The sequence below is a fragment of the Acanthochromis polyacanthus genome, chromosome 16 (genome assembly GCF_021347895.1).
Source record: "Acanthochromis polyacanthus isolate Apoly-LR-REF ecotype Palm Island chromosome 16, KAUST_Apoly_ChrSc, whole genome shotgun sequence".
Classification (NCBI taxonomy): domain Eukaryota; kingdom Metazoa; phylum Chordata; class Actinopteri; family Pomacentridae; genus Acanthochromis; species Acanthochromis polyacanthus.
The window spans coordinates 5,032,157-5,046,400 of NC_067128.1; positions in this window are offsets into that span (position 1 = coordinate 5,032,157).

Below are 14,244 nucleotides of genomic sequence, written 5' to 3' on the forward strand. Positions count from 1 at the left end.
AAGAAATGAGAAGCTCCTCACTGCATCAGCTAGGGTTCAATAAGTTGTTGCAGCTGAAACGTGTTCATCACTGCAGTAATTATCCAATGGAAGGCTCTTACCTATTTGCTTAGTTACATCCAGGTGGCGAGTTTGGAAATGATCATGAGCAGACACCAGAAATCACACGTCAGAAACACATTTGTGACACAGAGATTTAATAAAGTGTTGGATGCAGCTCGTGGAATCTCATCCCGCTCTTCCTGAAGTACTGAGTGAAGTTAGAGGACATTTTAGGAGGCAAAATCTGACATCCAGAGCTGTCTGAAAATGTTTCTTAGACGACAAACGGTGCCGTTGTGGACATTAAAGTGCTCAAACTGACATCTGGTAGCCAACAGTCCATTTTCATATTTCTCTTGTCACCTGTAACGTAATGTCATTTGAATAACGCTGCATTTTAAAGCAGCTTTTACAGTCACTGGTCAAAGGAGAGTCTGTTCTGGTCACAGTATCAGATCAACGTCCTTTAAAGCCACAACCGAGCAGAGTGTAGATGAATGAGTGGTTGAGAATCTGTCACCAAGTTAAATGAAGCCAGCGAAACTTGGTGGCTTCATTTAAGCCTTTTCTAAACTTAATTAAAGAAATAAGTCAGAAAACAAGACTATTTGCATGCTGCAGTTAGATTTTTGCACAGTTTATGATCACAATATGGCCAAATGCAACATCCAGATCATAGAAGCTGTAACTTTTTGTCTTTTTTTGATGAAATTAACCTAATAATTTGCTTTTTTCAATCGTATTTTTATGTGCAATATTTTGCTTTCATGCACAAAATGTCAATATAATGTGCAACATTTCATCTCCAGGTACATATTACTTTGCTCCCTCAGTCTCTTTGCCAGTAATACTTCTTATTTTTTCATTCTAGTCTTATTTTGTTGTATCATGCTTTATCCTATTGCTTTTCTACTGGATTATGCAGTCTCTTGTTACGTAATTGTGCATTTTTTTAGTAATATCTGGCACACAGAATTTCCCTACCATGTATGAATAATGCTCTGTCTTTTTAAATAAAGCATGCCACTCATCCTCTCCAGGAAGCACATGTTTGGTAGAGACATCAACATTTTTAGATTTTTCCGACTTGAAAAAGAAAGTTAGAAAAAAAGCCACATTCCCACTAAAATCAAGACCCGAATCTGACTCACATCCTCAGTCAAAGGAGTCATAATATGATTTCATTCATATCTCCTTCAGCCCTGGATGATAGATGTTCACAGAAGGTCTCCTCAGGTCTTCAGTCCCACCCAGAGGTGCTCTAATGCTGCCTATTTTTCATCCTCGGTCCTGCAGAGCCCGGAGCTCTGCTGCTTTTCCGTCCTACCTGCCGGTTAAATGCTGGTAATTACATTCACTTAGCATCCCGGTTGTAAATCAGCTCCTGATTAGATGGAGAGAATGAAAATCAACAGGGTTCTCTCTGGCTCCATCCAAATTGCCTAGAATCAATGCCCCCCTCTCTCTCTTTTTTGCTTCTCTAACCACTTTTCCATGAACACAAAGAGCGATGTGACGTGGTCAAGATAAGAAACATTTCTATGAAGTCAGGAGCAGACAGAATACAGGCCTCTCCTTCACAGAGGGAACAACAAGGAAGGAAACAAGAATCAAACAAAGCATGAATTCTATTTCCTGGATGTTTTTTTGGGGGGGGATAATTTGACTTTATCTTGGCTGAGACAGGAAACTTGTGGGGCAATTAACTCAGAGGGGAACCTTCTAATCCAATGCTTTCCATATCTGCACAACCTGCTAAAACTTTCAATTTGCTGCCTAACAAGGTTCTTCTTACCTGATGGATTATCAGCCTGTCAGCGACACATTATAGAATAAATTAACCTGTTGGTTTACCGTTATAAAGCTCATTACAGCCTCTATTGTACCGTTTTTAACACCGATACAGATGTTTGCTAGATCAGCTCTTCTCTCAGGACATTTTCGGTGTGCATAGTTTCGTCAACTTAGAGCTCTACTAGGCAATATAGCACTTTTTATTTCCTAAAATGTACTTTATTTGCAATAATAATAATAACTGCTGTAGCTCATTAAAGAGCAGTTCTGTGCAGGTCAGCAGAGTCCTAGATTCACTGCTTCTGGTGCCTTTTAAAATTCAAACAACGCGTTCTGCTTCTAAAATATTCAGAGTCTCTGTTGTGTTTTTGTGTTTTCCACATGTTTCATTAAAGTTTGAGTGTTTGAGTTCAAACAGTGAAGCGATTTGAAGGCAAAACATCTCAATTTGTGGATGCAGAACTGGACAAAAATTACCAGAAGTTGAGTTATATCGTTGATTTCACTGAATATAAACTATCACATGAATCTACACTTTAGCAGGAGACGAATAATCATTCAGTGATCAAAGAATTTAGGAATGTTTACTCTTTTTCCCCAATAAAAAAACAGGTTTATTGTCACTCAGATTTAAAGGTGCGGTTGTATGTTATTGATTTCAAAGGACTTCTGTTTCCTAATGCCACATTTATATATTATTTCATAGGGATATTTGTTTAAGATTGAATTAAACAGCATTCAATAATGTTCAAACCCAAAGAGAAACAGATTTATTTCAGTTTGGTTGCAATATCCATGACAGAGAAACACAGTAAACACTGCATGATACAACTTACTAATTTGCAACTTATTATTTTAATGTAACTATTTTACTCCCTTTCTTTCTTTTCTTCTTGTATGTTTGCTTTGATTATAGTTTGACTAAACTTTAACTACAGTATCTGTTTGGGTAGTCCAACCATCTCATCTTAAGAACAATTATAATAAAGTAAATGTGACTAAACTATTGGAACACAGTTTAATGCTTTATCTTGAGTGTCATACACACGTGGACAAAATTGTTGGTACCCCTCAGTTAAAGAAGGAAAAACCCACAATTCTCACTGAAATCACTTGAAACTCACAAAAGTAACAATAAATAAAAATTTATTGAAAATTAAATAATCAAAAACAGCCATTACTTTTGAATTGTTGATTAACATAATTATTTAAAAAAACAAACTAATGAAACAGGCCTGGACAAAAATGATGGTACCTCTATAAAAGATTGAAAAATATTTGACCAGAGTGACATGATTAACTCAGGTGTGTCATTTAATTGACATCACAGGTGTTTCCAAACTCATAATCAGTCAGTCTGCCTATTTAAAGGGAGACAAGTAGTCACCCTGCTGTTTGGTGAAAAGGTGTGTACCACACTGAACATGGACAACAGAAAGCGAAGGAGAGAATTGTCCCAGGACATCCGAAAAAAAATGATAGACAAACATCTTAAAGGTAAAGGCTATAAGACCATCTCTAAACAGCTTGAAGTTCCTGTGACAACAGTGGCTCATATTATTCAGAAGTTCAAGACCCACGGGACAGTAGCCAACCTCCCTGGACGTGGCCGCAAGAGGAAAATTGATGACAAATTGATGAGACGGATCGTTCGAATTGTATCCAAAGAGCCCAGAGCAACCTCCAAAGAAATTAAAGGTGAACTCCAAGGCCAAGGTACATCAGTGTCAGATCGCACCATTCGTCGTTGTTTGAGCCAAAGTGGACTTCATGGGAGACGACCAAGGAGGACACCACTGCTGAAAAAAACTCATAAAAAAGCCAGACTGGAATTTGCAAAAATGCATGTTGACAAGCCACAAAGCTTCTGGGAGAATGTCCTTTGGACAAATGAGACCAAACTGGAGCTTTTTGGTAAGGCACAGCAACTCTATGTTCATAGACTCAAAAACCAAGCATACGAAGAAAAGAACACTGTCCCTACGGTGAAACATGGAGGAGGCTCAGTAATGTTTTGGGGCTGCTTTGCTGCATCTGGCACAGGGTGTCTTGAAAGTGTGCAAGGTACGATGAAATCTGAAGACTATCAAGGCATTCTGGAGAGAAATGTGCTGCCTAGTGTCAGAAAGCTTGGTCTCAGTCGCAGGTCATGGGTCTTCCAACAGGACAACGATCCAAAACACACAGCCAAAAACACCCAAGAATGGCTGAGAGAAAAGCGTTGGACTGTTCTAAAGTGGCCTTCTGTGAGCCCAGATCTGAATCCCATTGAACATATGTGGAAGGAGCTGAAACATGCCATTTGGAGAAGACACCCATCAAACCTGAGACAACTGGAGCTGTTTGCTCATGAGGAGTGGGCCAAAATACCTGTTGACAGCTGCAGAACGCTCACTGACAAATACAGAAATCGTTTAATTGCAGTGATTGCCTCAAAAGGTTGTGCAACAAAATATTAAGTTATGGGTACCATCATTTTTGTCCAGCCCTATTTCATGAGTTTGTTTTTTTAAATAATTATGTTAATCAACAATTCAAAAGTGATGGCTGATTTTGATTATTTAATTTTCAATAAATTTTTATTTATTGTTACTTTTGTGAGTTTCAAGTGATTTCAGTGAGAATTGTGGGTTTTTCCTTCTTTAACTGAGGGGTACCAACAATTTTGTCCACGTGTGTATTTCCATTTCAGATTTCCATCAGTAATAGTGGTGAAGGCAACTCCTTTCAGAAAAGCAAGAGAAACTAAAGAAATATTTTAACAAACATAAGAAGAACAAAATAGATTTACAAGAACTCGTGAAAAGGTTCTCAGTAATGAGGTACTGCATTGAATTAAAAAATAAATACACTTACAAGTAAACTGGAACCTGTTTAGAAAGTAAATGTGTCAGTGGTTTTTGTATATATATGTGTGTGTTGAAGTTTGCTTCATCTTTCACAGGTTATTCTGTGTTTTCTTGGAGTGCTGTACATTCTGCAGGGTGATGCTCCTCTCATCACTTTATAGTGTGACAAAAATGTGTAAACAGCATTAATTGGGCTCAGGGAGCAGCGGACACAAAAACATCTAAGAATTTTCATCTCGCTGTTTGTGGATTTATCCTCTGTATGAACCACACACAGAAACTAGACTAAGTTTACCGGGAGAAATGTGAACTTCTTCTTTACCCTACTGATGTTTTCTTTCACCTCCAGACCATCAGCTTCTATAGATGTAATATTTACTGCAGGTGATACATCAGCCCGGTTGGACTTTAAACTTTGATTCTGTTACCAGCTGTGCAGAACTGCAGCTTCAGGCCATTTATCCTGGTGACTGTGCAGCATCTGACTCCATCGACTCCAAAACACTGCTTCAAAAAACAGCTTTGGTTGTTGTTGCGATTGAAAGGGACAGAAATGTAACTTTTAGACCAGGATTCTGAAGCTCCGTAGATGTTTTTCCTAACTGACTAGCGTCTCTTTATTAATTAGGCCGTTTTTCTGCAGCAGGAGGTATAAAATTTAACTCCTGTAACTCATTTTCAACCAGAGCAGGAGTCACAATGCATGATATAATAGCAACTTAAAGTGAAAAAAGAGAGAATTCAACAGGTCTTTTTCACACAAGACAAATAATAATAATAACCATAATCATCATAATAAACAATATTTAAAAAATAGAATAAAAATATTTTAATTTAACAAAAGCAAATAAGAAATTTACAGTTATATCAGTCTGTTTGTGTAATTTTATGGACATCTTTGTGTATTTCAAAAATACAGAAAATTCTGTAAAATCAAAAATTGGTTCAGTGTGCATTTATTTTAATATTATTATTGTTAGTAGTAGTAGCATTGTTGTCATTGTTGTTGTTTTATGAATATTATTATTACATTAATTCTATTTTTGTGTGTCTCAAAGTGCTTTAGAGCAAACTGAAAAAATAAAAACAAAATGAACAGCTATGTATATAAGAAAGAAATAAAGGAAGCCAGGGCAAAAGAAAAGAAAAGAAAAGATCAAAATAGAAGGAAAATGTACAAAAAAAGCTTCGAGACCTATAGGAACAAATAAATAAACAAACTGGGAACTGTTCAGTGAAAGATATCTAATGTGTGTTTTTATCAGTATAGAATATCTACATGCCTTATGAATCTGTAAAAATCCAGTTTCCACTGCTATAGATATCTTTTGTCATCATATCTACCTAACATAATTAAATTATGTAGAAAAACACAGATTAAACACACAAAAGCTCTGTGGGAAATGTTATTATAGTGTATCTGGCACCTCAACTGCTGGAAAATTAACTTTTGGTGCATTTTTCAGTAATTTTTAGAAGATTTTCTGCAGTAATAAAGAGAAACTTTCTCTCTACAATGAAGTGAAAATGCTTAATTATACTCCAGCATCATGTTTTACTTTGATCTACAGTCAGTAACCTGTAACCACAGCTTAAAGTCTGCCCTGCTGTATAAATATAGTGTGGAAAATGAGCGGCTGACTTTGCCACAGCTGAGTAAAATCTATTATGTTCACTTGCACACAACTTAAGCGTATGCACTCCACAACGCTCGGGTAAAATACTTGAGTGCTCTCCGCAGCCGAGACATCCAGCGTTGCATCAAAATGTCACACTTGGCAGCAGAGATAGTGCTCCTTATCAAGGGTCAAATTCTATTTTGCAGTAATTTCAGGAGTCTTTCAGCTGTGCCTTTCAGCCACGGCGGCGTGCGAGATGGTGTGCAATGGTGTGTGCTAATTTGTTGTAGGACCCGGTGAGTCAAATCCAAGCCTGCAGGTACCCGGCTTGAATTAAAAAGGACTTTTACATTGTGCAAATAAAGCCGACTATCTGAGATCTTGGTTTTATGGAGCGATTCCCCCACAGGAAAATGAGTATCAATGACTGAGCAGCTCTCTGGGGCCTTTCAGTGGTGATAGGCTTACATTTGGTGGCAGGAATCAGGAGGAGAAAAGGGGGAGGATGGAGGGTGAGGAAGGTTTGTGCAGTGCAGCTCCACAGTTAATGGCAGCCTCGATAAAGACGTGATGCAAGACGTGGAAGAAGCAGGGAACAACAATGGGCCATTGTTGTGCGATAATTAACAAAATTGTAGCGTATCTGTATCTGCAGTGACAGCAAGAAGATTACCTAAGAGGGCTCTGCAGTAGGAGATGTTTGTTACTGGAGCAGATCGTGCTTCCATCTGGTAGCTAAAGCAGCTTTATCTGAAGCAGGCTGCAGCATGTGGAGCCTGAGAGGAGGACAGGTCACCGGTTTATCGCAAGAACCAGCACAAAAAGACAGAAATTTGCACTTACAGCCAGTTTAGAATCAACAATTAACCTGTCAGGCATTTCTTTGGACTGTGGGCGGAGAAAAAACCCACACAGGTATATAAAAAACATGCAAACTAAACACAAAGACACCAAATGAGCTGCAGGTTTGAAACTGCTTATTGTGAAGGTTCCACACATGATCAGTGACAAAATTAATTCTGATGTTAAAGGAACAAAAATGAAGCCATATTTTGACAAGTGTAGCAGGCATGTCGAGTTTAAGAGGGGAAAAACAGGAATAAAGTGACAAGGACCTGTGAACACGTTGCCGTAAGTGGGATGCATGTCTGTGGGGGGGTTCCCGTTGTGGAGTTTTTGGGGGTTACTTTATGTTCATTTGGACAAAAACAGCAAAGAGAGTGAAGGAATGCTGACACAAGAATGGCGACGATCACTCCCTTGGCAGATAGCATGATCTCAGACTAACTGCTGACAGTTCAATGTCCTGCTACAGAACTGTTCTTTGATGGTAACGTGTGCAGGGTTCCACCATCTGTCATTCCTCTTACCACACACTGTGGCGTCCCGCTCCACTTGTATAGTCCAGAAGCCTCTGAGTCTGGTGTTATTCTCAGTAATACAGTCTTTCAGCCATATTTCCGTGTAAACCATGAGGTTGCTTTCCTGGTAGAGTCTTTGGCTCCTGACGAGCGTCTCAAGCTCCTCCATCTTATCATCCATAGAGCGAACATTTCCCATGATAACAGATGTAAGAGTGGGTCTATAAGCCTCTCTCCAAGCCATCTCTCCCTTCCTCATGTTCATTTTCACTCCAGCTCATCTCCCTCTACGTCTCTTCCATATCCATTGTTTCTGATGACTGCAGCCATGCGTCTTGGCATGCTCTCCAACAGATTCTGACATTGTTCTGCTGCCACAGCAGCCCATTCCTGTTGCATGAATTCAAACTAAATTGCTTTGTTTTTGGGTTTGTAGTTCTCCATTTTACATTTGATGATTTTCCACAGGTTTTCAACTGGATGTAGATCTGGTGATTGAGCAGGAAAAGGCATGGTTCCAATGTTCTGGTTCTCCATTCAGGCTTTAACTGACGATGTCGTAACTGATGTGTACTAAGGAGCATTGTCTTGTTGGAAAGTCCAGTCATTGGAGGCAGGGAAGAGTTTTCCAGCTGATGGAAGAAGACTGTTTTCAAGCATAGCCCCAAACATGACCTGGTTCGTTTGCCCTGTTCCACTCGTACTGAAACAACCCCAGATGGTCACTGATCTACCCCCATGTTTTACTGTAGGGGCAGACAGTCTGGTTTGTCTGCTTATGACATGAAATTGTCTCTTACATACCCTGGGAATACAATTAGGACATAAGGTATTATGTAATCAGCTGCATTTTTCACTGTATTCTTCAGGTAATACACCTTTAGTGGTACCAGGTATTAAAATGAACAAATTGAAGAAAACAAGGGTGGTCTAATATTTTTTCAAAGACTATATTAGTTCTTCACGCACAATAAAACAGGTAGCTGGTGTTCCAATGGATTTATTCCTGGATTATGTTGCCAGATTACGGGCAGAACGTCGATCAAATGTAATTCAAAACAGCTTTGAACTTGTTAATATTCACTGCAAATCCAGATATCATCGTGCACAGGTATGTAGCCGTATATTCTCCTGCAGGGCTTTACAGTCAGCTCATTTTATGTCCAAAGAAAAGCGAGTGGAGGGATGAGAGAGAGGATGAGAGCGATTCCTGCCAGCTCTTCAGAGTCCAGTGATGAAGACGAGGAAATCATTTTCAGATGGATAAAGTCAGAGGAGGAGGATAGTTCATCTTCTGAGGAGGAGGAGATGAATCAAAAGCCCAAAAAAGGCAAGAGATTTAAGTTGTAGTAGGTTCAAACAGACATGATAAAAATCCGTTTATAATGTGAATGTCTCTTCATCAAATAAAATATTTACACCTTAACAGGGTGACACATCCTGAGAGATGAAACTCGTAAAATGTAAAACATATTTGGACAAAAAAAAAAAGAGGTGGAAGTGTTTTAGTTTAGTCCGCATGAAGTAAACAGTAACTTGAAATTATTCTGACAACTTATTTATCACAGCTTTTGGGGCATTTTTAACGGTTGCTAAAAGTGTTTCTGAATCGATGCTCGACTGGGTGTGAAGTGGAGCATCGCCGCTCAAGTAGAGTTTAATAAACGAACCGAAGCCGAGTCTCTGGATGTATTTTTAATCAGACTAGTTGGTAAATAAACAGCCTGCAGGTCGACAGCACATATATGGCCACTGGGAAATTTTATATACCCTGCATGTATGCACAAATCTCAATAAACAGATTGGAGTTTGTTGCTAAAGTAAGTGTCTCATAAAACCGTGCAAAAGGCATTCAGAGGAAGAAATAGGAGCTGTGTAGGTCAGACGTGCCATTTATTGTGTATATATTCATGCATGAGTGGATCTGATTTACTCTCAGTTTAATTAAAGCACTTCCTGTTGACCAAATTGGACTCGGGTGCATGAAAGTGCTTTAAAGACATTGCTGGTTTTTATATGCTGGAAGATACATCAGCAGTAATATACACAATAAGCCTGAGAAACTTCATTACTCCACTGCAAAATCAGCTTCCAGTTCCAATATGTGTGGCTGAATTTCTCGAACATTCCCGTTGTGCAGTGTGGAGCAGTTTTACAGTGTTTAAACAGAGTTGCAGGTGTATTTTAAAGCTGTTTTAGAGCACGGAGGGATTAATTTCATGGAGAATAGCCGCTAAATATGCAACTTTGAAACACAGAGAGTGCCTTAATCAAACACCAGAGAGGGATTTTAAAAGAAAAACTGCACCAGAAGCCAAGATTTTAAAGATACAATTTGTTTCCCAGATAACAGTTCAGAATTAGTGATGCTATTTTAAGCACCGAGACACTAAATTATACGTTCAACCCAGTGATAATTATCTTTGCTGCAGTTTTTCTTGGCAAATGTCAGACTAATACATAACATCTCCAGTCTATGACGGAGGATATAACAAACTCCACCCAAGTTTGGGAGATTTGCAATGAAGTTTTAAACAGAATCAGAGAGACGAGGAGAGTCGACACATTTATCCTATTAGGAGGCAACGAAGGCGACACCGAGTCTGTGTTTATCCATTATGAAATCCATATCTGGCTGGGAAATGAGACAGCAAAGGTTCAGACTCCGAGCAACTTCAAAATCACCGTCTGACCACCAAAGAAGCCGTTAAATGATTAATTAGCTGTCATGTGTCTCTGATCAGCTCATGGAAATCTGAATGAATGTTAGCATCCACAGCAGGGCACATCCAGGGCATCTTTAAGCAGGGAAACAACATCAAGTCGACTGAAAAATTTATATTCAGGATGATTCTCTCCTGCAAAGAGATAAGAGCAGCAATGCCAAGTTTTCAGAAATGCAAATGCAGCTAAAGGAAGGGCCTTTGGGTGGAGGTACTTGGCCTGCGTTAAATCATAATGACATTTATGCCGCTCACCCGCTGAAAATATCAAAGTATTTCTCTGCTCGTCTTTGTTTAAGACAGATTTTTTGATGTTAAACATTCCTCCTGTCTGTTCCTTATCCTTGTGTGTTCGTCAGGTTGAATAGCTGCCATTCTCGCAGCCGTGCTCAAGTGGCTTTTTATATGGGTAGAATGAAAGTGCCAGTTCTGACAATAAACCCAGCAAAATGCCTCACAATGTCCCCTAATGTCTGCAGTTTGGAGTGGAGCAGTTTGAGGTATAACTTGAGAGAAAACAAGAAGAGTGTATTGTCACTTTCCTCCTCCACTCCGGGCGCCTGGAAACCAAAACAATTAGCAGGACTATTTCTGTCGAGATGACCACAAACTCACACTCCTCCTGCCGCAGGTGGTGAAAGGCTCGTTTCCAATTAACAAGTCTAATTACATCACAACTCTGCAGACTTGTGTGATTGTCTGCTTGTGCTGTTTTTCTGTGTGTGTGTGTGTGTGTGTGTGTGTGTGTGTGTGTGTGTGTGTGTGTGTGTGTGTGTGTGTGTGTGTGTGTGTGTGTGAGTGTTTATTGCAGATTGTGAGTTTAAAAATGCAGCACAATGATCGGTGAGGTCAGAGGACAAAACTGATGTGAACATTTAAATACAGAAACAGTGAGTCTCTGATGTTTTAGAGACAATAACTAATAAATTATCTGCAGTTTAGTCACACAGAGATGCAGATTTATCTGCTCAGTTGGTAGATAATTAGCTGTTTTTTCAAATGCTGTCTTGTTTATTTAAATCTGTTTATATCAAAGCTGACATTTCCAAATAGAAATTGGTTAGATAGTTATTAACAAAAGTATCCTTTTTTCTTGTCACCACCAGTTTTATTTTAACTTATTTTGCACAGTGATATCTTGAAATGTGAATGTAAAAAAGAAAAGAAGAAATAGAAAAATTAGGAAGAAAATAATACTTTTAAAAACTGTGTAGTACTGTCATGTTCAAAAACTGTAACCAATGACAAATATCTGTTAAATAATGATTTTTTTGCTGATTTACAGTAAAATGGTGTAGTTTGAGTGTCACACTTTTTTAAAAGGGAAATTCCCCATTTGATGAGGACATTATGCTGTTTTTTGTTTGTTTTGACAGATAACGTGGAAATTTATACATTTTTACTGGGATTTTACTAGATACTATCTATAAATTGTTAAAATAGGGAAAATCTGTGCTCTTCAGAAAATATTTGTGAAGTAATGAGAATTTTCTGTCAATTTCAATAAAGTCAAAAGATGGTAATTTTGCCGTCAAAAACTATAAAAGAACAAACCATCACTTAAAAATATTTAAATCTTTACAGTATTTGCACTTTTTGCATTTACATGTAAATGAAGAACACCTGTAAAATAACAGTAAGTTGTGATAGAAAATTGCAATAAAAAATGTACACATTTTTTACAGTGTGGCTTTGTGTCACTACAACAAATTACACTAAAATACTGGCAGCTGTGGTCGCAAGTATTTTTCTGCATTTTTATTGTTGTTTTTTTTCCAATAGTTAATTCATGTAAAGTGATTCCAGTTCTCTGAGGTAGAATATAAAGTTTACTAATACCATAAATGGACTTTCTAATTATAATAATATTGCATATTTATGGTATTGCTACTGTATTTGATATTGACCGTAATCGTATTTGGGTAGAAATTGGAAGATTCAGATTGCAGACATATAAACAAGCACACTGCTGTTGGAACATGGTGCATTTTGTCAGTAACTTTTCCTGTTTTCCTTGACTCCCTCATTTGAAAGAGTCCAAATCACAGCACTACTATTTCTGTCCTTCATTTGATAGATTTATTGTCACTTTAAACAAACATTTCTAACTGTAAAATTAGGTCGACGCCTCGTTCGACACAAAACGAAAAACAAGACCAATTTTTTTCTTCTATCACACCTGATTAATTACAATAAATCCCAAAATAACTGCTCAGGATAATATTAGACTTCAAAATTTGTATGTACATCGCCTCATTAAATCAGCAAATATTGAGAATATAATTTGCAAACAGCACTAAAAAGTGACAGACATGTGTCACCAGACCGGATGCCGTTGATTTGTTTCCCCTTTTTTTGTGTTTTTTTTTAAATCTGTTTAAATCAAAGTTGACATATCCAAATATAAATGTGTGTAAACTGTTCAAACAGGAAAAGCAGTAGACTATTATCAAATAAATATAAAGCAGGAGAGTATTTGTGGACCACAGTTATCACCAAACTGCATGGATCTCTTTACCCATACTGAGTGTTGCAGCATCTTTACTCTTAAATTCACCGTCGCTGCTCTCATCGTGTCATTTCTGGCTGTTTTCAGCATAAAAAGCTCTAAAAACCCACTTTGAGCCACCTGTGAAGCACTAAACATGAACAGATACGACATTGATGAACCAGCGGAAACCATATCAACTACAGCAAAGCACTGAGTAGCTGCAGAACCACATTATAACAGAACTGGGTGGAGACTAAAGCCATAAAAAGAGGGGAGTGAATCGGACACTTGAGCTCCAGAGCAGAATTTATGTTGCTCTGTGTGTTTATGTGGGATGTGTGATAAGCTGTTTGCTGACGATATGTCATCAATATGGACGTCACACACTGAAATGAATCAGTAAAAGAGCTGAAAAAAATACTGCCAGCACAGTACAGATTTTGTACAAACGTAAAATTTGCTATGAAGTCATGGTGTACCAACAGTACAAACAAAACAGGGCATTTTTGTATTATTTACTGTTAAACCTATAATTTAAAAAAAATGGATATTTTCTGTTTTAATGGTGCATCTATAGTCAAAATAAATAAAAAATAGTGTTTGTGTTATTTAATATTGAATCTATGTTGTAAAAACTGCAAATGTGAAATAAATGCAACAAATTCTAAAAGAAATCCTAAGTGCTCATTACCTTGACATTCCAGGAATATAGAGAAAAATAATCGAAAATATTTGCTGATTTATTTTTCACCTGTTATTGAAAATACTTTTTTTTTAAATCAATATAACTACAGCAATGGAAAATTGACATTTCTGTTGCTGTAGTCAGTTCCGTACCTACAGGGACAATAAGCCCCTGGAAAAGAAGAAAACATCTAATCTGTTATGATTTCTTTTTTTTTTAACTCGTACACCTTTTGTATTTCTGTAACAGTGCTGCAACAAGATAAAAGGGAAAAGGGTGTAACTTAACATGGCTTACATCTTCATATCACACTATGTCCTGCACAAACAGCCTTCACCATCTGCCAGATTTCAGAGTTACAGTGACCTGACCGCCTTATTTGAAAACCCAAAAGTCCACCTGAACAAAAACTGGACACTGCACGCTTCAGAGGTTTTATCTAAAATGAGGAGTCCATGTTGTTTTCTCCTCTCTCCTGCTTCTCTTGTACCTCAGTAAGGCCACAAAAACAACCTGTTTCACCCAATTATCTCTCCCACAGGGCACAGTCAGGCAATTTGGCTCAGTCAAGACTCTGATTCATTGAGCCAGATGATTTAAAGCTTTTGGGGGGCACAAGTCAGCCCACCAGGACTGAAACTGCTCCGTGATTCTCAGTTGATATTTAGCAGTGCGAGTTG